The sequence below is a fragment of the Triticum aestivum genome, chromosome 4B, assembly GCF_018294505.1.
Source record: "Triticum aestivum cultivar Chinese Spring chromosome 4B, IWGSC CS RefSeq v2.1, whole genome shotgun sequence".
In the NCBI taxonomy this organism is placed as follows: domain Eukaryota; kingdom Viridiplantae; phylum Streptophyta; class Magnoliopsida; order Poales; family Poaceae; genus Triticum; species Triticum aestivum.
The window spans coordinates 534211559-534219315 of NC_057804.1; positions in this window are offsets into that span (position 1 = coordinate 534211559).

Here is a 7757-nt window from a genome sequence, read left to right on the forward strand (position 1 = left end):
TTAATGTGGCAACAATTGCTAATCTTGTATCTATTATTAAGTCCTAACCTAACCTCAAAAAGAACAACATCTCATGCAGGAAGGCCTCCTGAACACAAAATGTGTTATTTGAAGTGAATGAATAAGCAAAGCAAGGGAGGCCTCCTGAGAGCCAGAAGAGTCAAGTTAGAAATATTTGTTCCTCCACATAATCAACTTTTATTAAGTAGTATATCTAATAGGACTTTACAGGTAGCAGCTAGCTATTGGTTGTTGACAAGTCCATCAGTGCAGGCAACATGATGCAGTAACCTAACATGCATGTGCACTGGTTCAGTTTGCCTTGAGATTATATGTATGTATATATAGTTGAATTCTGCTTAGTCATCTTCTGTATTCTTGCCTAAACTGTTTTTGGCCACAAAGTCCTCCTTCCTAATTTGTCCTAGCAGCAGTCGGTCTTCTTGCTGATATATTCAAGAGATTTAGTCAATAAACCCAAACCTAATCTTTGTGAGCTCACTCATATACGACCAACCGATTAACAAGTCGTCGCTCTTGTCAACTTACAATGCATTCACACTGCAAATTATACACGTATCTGCAGTGTGTTGCCTACTTTGCGTGTAAACAGTACATCTGCTCAAATGCATTGATGTTTGTTTAATTAGCATATGAGACCAGCATGCGAGTTCTTGGCATTTCACTAGCTATGTCAACCCGGCAGTCGGTTACGCACACATTGTCTAGAACATCATGTCATCGTTTGCTCTTGTTTTTAGGGTATTAATGATGTAGAGGATGGGGATGATCCTCCTTTTCTAAAAAAAACAATGCCACACCATGGTGGCGTGATACGACTGAAAACATAAACAACAAAGGATCACGGTGATGCACCGGATAGCGACTGAACCCAACCTAGACTAGAGAAAATGGTGCATCACAAGACATGAAAGCGAGAACCATCCACTACAAAAACGGAAATGCAATCGCAAAGCAACATGACCAAAACTCGACTACAAAAACGACGACAATGACTGCAACACAAGGATGGATCCACCACAAGCCTTGAGCCAAACCAATTGCACAAGAACACAACATCACCGAGCGACATGGCCACCTACCCAACGCCACGAGATCTACTTCCACCCAGGCCAAAGAAGAGGGGCCATAGGGTTGGACAGGCATAAACCAGGGGAAGCAGAAGGGTGCACGCGAGCATCGTAGATGAAGCCAACCACAACCAAGGCAATCAGAAACATATTCCCAAGCAGCGCCCAAGCCCTCGACCAACAAACGACATACTACCGTACAACCACGACCAACCCATCCATGGGCCAGAGATGAGCCTAACATGGCGACCAAACAAAATTGTAACCACGCGTAAACCAAAAAATTCGTTTGTTATCCCTCAAACAATGAGAAAGTGCATCACATAATTCCCTCCGTACCGAAATACTTGTAGTTGGGGGAACTTGTACTAGTTTCCCTCGGCTACAAGTATTTCGGTATAGAGGTAGTAGATAGAATGTTAGGCAAAGATTCTAAGACTAAAAGCACACTAAACCACCTACAAAACTTACTTTTGGTAGTGCACACATCATGAATAGGCAATGCCAGGGGATTTTTTTGAACCTAGATTCGTATGAAACCAATAATGAAAATTTCCACACAAAAAAAACACAGTTTTAAGTTTAAAAAAATATGAAAAGTTATGTATGTAAAGGACATTTCATTCAATTGAATATATCAAGATGGTACAACCGCATTGAAGGAATGTCCGACTGCTGCATAGCACAATGCACATAGTCAACACGTCCAACACAACCAAAAATTAAATATCATTTTACAGCAATAATAGATCAGTCCTTAAACAATTACAAGCACATAAATTTACCTTTTCCTAAGTTTGCATCTATGCATTTCTACTCATCCTCTATGTGAACAAAGTTTTTCTCATAAAAAAACTCAAATGTATGCATTGATTTACCTTTTGTAAGATATGCTTTTGCTAGCATTTACTAAAAAAAATCAATTCGCATATGTCTTTTTGCGGGAATTCCCAGATGAATTTCTGAGGTGAAGTTTGATGGGGATACTATTCAAGCAAGCAAACGCGTGTGATGTTTCATAATCGTTCATGCATGTTTAGATATCATATCCTCACTAGTAGGTACGACTCCTTTTCAAAAAACTAGTAGGTAGGACTTTGTTGATCAACTAGTTTTTTTAGGGGGTGAGGAAATTATTGGCCAATAATGAGTGCCTACTTGGAATGTAATGAGCAGGTATATTCCATCTGAGCAAAATGTGTCACAAAGTCGCCCTAAAAAGTCGCCCTAAAAAGGTAATGCGGTCACGAAATGATAAAAAAATAATATCTTGGACAGTACTACAGTGTCCACTGCCGTAGTGCAATCGTTTTTGGTTGAACATTCCACGTTCCGGGTCATAGAAGAGTCAAGGAATTGAACCATTGTCCATTGGTATTCACTTTCTTATGTTTCCGAGAGTTTCTGTACATACATGTTCGACCTCTTTCTTCCACGTAGAGCTTTCCTTGGCAACTCTCACGGGTTTACACGTACGTGCTTCAGTTCCGGCATCATGAGTAGCTTTTCATTTTCTTTGATCTGCGAGCGCGCGTTTCAGCAGTACATTTTTTCACTCTGAGCTAGCAAAATAGTTAAGCCATGGTCCTTGCAATAGCGCCGGCGAGAGTAAACTGAAACGGAGGTAGTACTCGAGTAAGTATCAATGAAATTTCTTGGTTATCGCCTTAGCAGATGGAGTATTCCGTACCGAAAACCCCCCGATGAAATTAGGTATAGTCCCGGAAATGTATAGGAACTTGCTGGATCTCTTTACCTAACCTTGCATTGCACGGGCACGTACGAGCTTTCCTCGCAAATGTACAGTACATACGTGTAGTGACGTTAAGCAAGCTTCACTTGGGAACCGACGCGCAAAAGGATTCGAATTTGATGGTGTTGTCCAGCTGAAGTGGTATCCATCGATCGTTGACGTAGGTGCATGCACGGCCGGGGTCTTCTTGGGTTTTTTTTTTTTTTGAACATTCTTGGGTTGGTCGGTGCTCACATGCCTGCATGCACGGACTCAAAGTTTACGTGTGGGCGCGCACCGCCGCGCAAGTTGCGATGCCGTGACGTCCTCAGCTCCGGCCGGGCGTGCGTGTCAATGCGGTCATGCGGTGTGCGTGCGTGTCTCAGCCATCCAGGTGTGCTTTCTTCTCGGTTTTTTCCGAGGGCCCACGTGAAGGAGATGAGATGGTTGCATGCGACGTTTGAGGGGAGTAAAACTGGTGGTGCCTCGGCCGTCGGTGTCACTGCTAGATGTGTGGATCCAGCGCTCGACAGCTCGTGCATTGGGCTTGGAGACACGCACCGGCAAGTAACTCATCTATCTACAGTCCCCATCGTGCGTGCGTGGTGGGTAAAAAATAACCATGTGTACGAAGTAATCAGTAAGTAAGTACTTTGGAGAGGGACGCTGGTGACTAAAGTTGGAACGGGAACACAAGGCGTACGTTCCTGGGATCTTCCGTTTGAAGATGAAGTTAGATAGGGCAGTGCATTTTTTTGAGGTTCCGTGATCGTCATGTGGATAGACTGTTAACGGGAGCCGATGGGCCGGTCGAGAGCAATCTGCTTGACTGGCCAGGCGCACGCCACAGTCGCCGGCCGGTAAAACCGCCGTGCCGTACGTCGCTGTTCTCTAATGGAGTCAGTCTCTTCCATACCCGGCAGCGACGTTCGTCACGTGCGTACACACACGGTGCGTGCGCCTGCACGCGTGCGTGTGCCGTACGCCCAGGAAGCGGTGAAAAGTTTTCCTCCGAGGTAATAGCACCATAGGTCCCTGAATTTGTCATGGAGGTGATGGTTTGGTCCTTAAACTTGAAAAAAATTGATTATTTCATCCTTCAACTTGTCATGGAGGTGCAAGTTTGGTCCTGGTCCAATCAAAACTTGCCAAGTGGAGCCAGCTCGGCTGGGCTGGTCAGCGCCGTGCATTTTGCAGTTTACCCCCTGCCTTTAGCCCTTATCAATGCACATGTTTAATTTCTTCTACATTGTTAAGGGCCAAAAAAATCAATGCACATGTTTAATCAATGCACATGTTAAATGTTTGCAAAGAGGGCAAGAATGTCTAGGGGCGCAGCTTCTTTTCTCTAAACGACGAATGAGACGTCTCCTGAAAATTCAACCGGACGGTCGAGATTGGCCATCTGCATATGCATCTGCAAGCAAAGGTGAGAGCTGCAGGTGTTACCGAAGAAGGCGATATGGATGGACATCCTGGTTCCCTTTTCTCAAATTCGTTCGACAAGATCGATGCATCATTTTTCATCAGTCCAATAAATTATCTTGATAGTGCAAGGCAACGTGTACATGTACAAGGCCTGATTCACTCCCACTCGACCACACCTGTGCAAGACCATACCCGCTATTCAGCACATCACACCAAGAATGAATCCCAGCAAAAAGTTGGGTTCTTGGTAGGTGCAAAAGGAAGAAACAAATTACAAAAGAGCACTACAAAGCAGAGGCAGGGGCTAGCTAAGCTAGCCATGGAATTTCTGGACTCATAGCTCTGCAATCTTGGAGTAGGCACTTGGACCCTCACAAGTCTTCCAAAAGACGGCGCTTTGCATGCCCGTAGTTTAGCTCCGCCATCCTTCAGATTTCAGCATGATTGTCGGCAGAGCCAGCCATCTTCTCGCAGCCGCCTATTCAGACAAGAGAACCGTCCAGCAGTATGGTGGCCAAAGCCAAACCACCCCACCAGCTGCATTGTTTCAGCGCATGCTCGGGATCAGCAACTCCATCATGCCATGAGCTTCATTCACCAATGGATCCATCTCATCAGGGGCGGAGCCAGGATTTGGGGATGAGGGAGCCGGAGGAGATAAGGATCGTACATACTGAATTTTTTCCTCAAACACTTCTAAGTGTGTGTGGTTTGTATTGGAAGAAAATTTTGAAGATAAACGTCATAATATATCATGACTAACAATACCATTGAGATAAAAAATGGCATTATATTTTTGGCAATGTACAAATGGCATCATTTCAATAGGATTATTTTTTATTTTTTTGCGAATGAAAATTAAACAATGGGATTATATTTAGCTTTGTAACTAGCTACCAAGCTGATCGAAAAATAAGATTATCTCATTAGGGTGAACTTTGCAGTTATATATTTTCAGCATAGCAAACTATTATTTCAGAAATCATCTCAGATGAATGAAACACACATCTAATTTGTAAATTAATCAACTGTGTCTTACATACAGATGCAAGTTAGACAGTTAATTTAACTATACGTTATCCAATCTATGAGAAAAATGACCACGTGGTACCTTCAGACTTGAGCGTTTGAGGTATGAGGTGATCGATGGAGTCTCGGTCTCGATGGCAAGCACACTGATCGTCATGCGGGAGGATCTACACAGGGAGACACGACTGGACTGGCTAGCATGGCAGTGCGGCGATGTCGTCAGTCGCGGATGCTAGTAACTGATGGCGATCAGCTATGGTGCCGTAACGACGATCGGCTGCTGGCTATTAGCAGCGCAGCCAGCGGCGGCAGGCGCAGATTGGATGATTGATCTGAAACTGGGCTTTGTATTGGGCTTCAGCACATCTAGAGCATTACACACACAGGCAAGGAAGTTTTGTAATGTACTAGTACAGAGTAGTAACAAATCAAAGGATCTACAGCGCTAAACTAAAGGATATACGGCCATTTTACCCGAGCATATCTGCAAGATGTAAAATGTCAGTTAACTCTGTGCGTTCTTATTCTCACTGCTGTTGTTTGACGAACACCCTGCGAATGAAATCCTGGAACCTCCTCGAGTAGAGCTTGGGATCTACAGCAGAAATGCAGCCAGGGTTGACCGGGAAAGACTTGTAGGCGTGCTCCAGCTTCTTGGTTATGTCGTAGTTTTGCAGGATGTCGATTATCCCGAAGAAGAGGTAGACATCACACGTTCCCCCGCTCGGCGCGGCTATGAACATGTGCCTCTCGTTCAGAACGAACAGGTGCCTCTCGGTGGGCATGTTCATGCCCAGCTGCACAAATGGCCTCCCGCAGGTTGATAAGGGCTAAAGGCAGGGGGCAAACTGCAAAATGCACGGCGCTGACCGGTCCAGTCGAGCTGGCTCCACTTGGCAAGTTTTGATTGGACCAGGACCAAATTTGCACCTCCATAACAAGTTGAAGAATGAAATAATCAGTTTTTTCAAGTTTAAGGACCAAACCATCACCTTCATGACAAGTTCAGGGATCTGTGGTGCTATTACCTCTTTTCCTCCTGTAAGAAAGCTTGGGAAGACGGAAAACTGACTGAACGCGTGGCCGTCGGTCAGTGTGCGTGAGTGTGCGACGAGCAACTAGCATTTGATCCAACGCAACGCGCGTGCTGGAAAGTGACCGACTGCGTTACTAGAATTAGGTGCGTGGGTGAACGGGTCCCTGCTAGCGAGCTCGTTCGTGAAATTTGAACCGACCGGTCCTCCTTTTTCTCAGCGTAAAATTTGAATCGTCGAGGACGGACGGGCTTGAATTGAAACTAGCTTGAGCACGGTTTGCTTACCTAGCTAGCTTGCCCCCCGGCCGTACGTCCGTCCGTCGTTGACCCCTCCAGATCGGATGGCGCAATGACACGGCTTGGTTGAAGCCTTCAACGCTTCATTCAAGCAACGGAACCCCTCTTGCATGTCACTTGCTCTTCGTCCGTGTTACTGGCTGCCGACTGAATTCCTGACTTCATGTTTCCATTATATTTCCAAAAGAGTTAAATACAGTGAAGGTGTCTCAACTTATCTTGCATAATCAGTTTGGTGTCTAAAGTTGCAAAATACATAAAACTGGTGTCTCCTTCTGAATTCAAATGTACGTAGAGCCCATGTGGAATGCTAGTGTGGCGGTGACCCACCTGTCATTGTTTTTTTTTTTTGTCAGTGGTTGAGAAGGGAAAGTGCTGGTAGCTCCGTTCCCGATGATTTGTTTTACAGAAACCCACTCGTATTTTATTTATCGAAATATGTATCTGGCAACCATGTGGCAGATTGCAAAACGATCTACCGCATCCAGCGCCGTCATATCTGGCAACCGCTCGATCTGCATCTCCTCTGTTCGCGACTCCTATGCCCGAGCGCCTAGGCATGGCGCCGCGAGCACGCATTGACCGGCCATCAGCAGCTTTGATCGAACCACCTGTTCCCTTGCACCCCTCGAGCAGCAGCGCCTCCGGCGGGCAGCTCCTTCCATGGCCAACACTCACCGGTGCAGGAGCTCCATCACCATCTCCATGGGATTCCTGCCTCCCCTGCAGCCCATCGACGACCACGTCCTCCACACGTCTCGGCCATAGCAGCCTCTGCTGCCCGCTGTTCTGCTGGCCGAGCTTCTAGCCACGGCCATAGGCTCCGGCGAGCGCCGACTTCAAGATAGGACACTTGCATCAATCTCCTTCATCTTTGAACAATAAGTTGCGTGCTCAACTAAAATGGATTCGCAATGAAGAGATCTACGAATTTCATGTTGAAGTCCACGCGATTCGTAGCCTAAATCAACAAGTATGATGGATAATTGGGAGTTCTTTGTGTCTGTGTTTTCAGTTTTCAGTTTTCAATACAGGTTTCATTGGTTGGAGGTTGAAGACAACATTTTCGGTGGGCTTCAGAGAGAGAAAAGAGTTGGGCTGGGCACAATGCTGGGTAGAGGCCTAGTTAGGAAAACTTAATGTT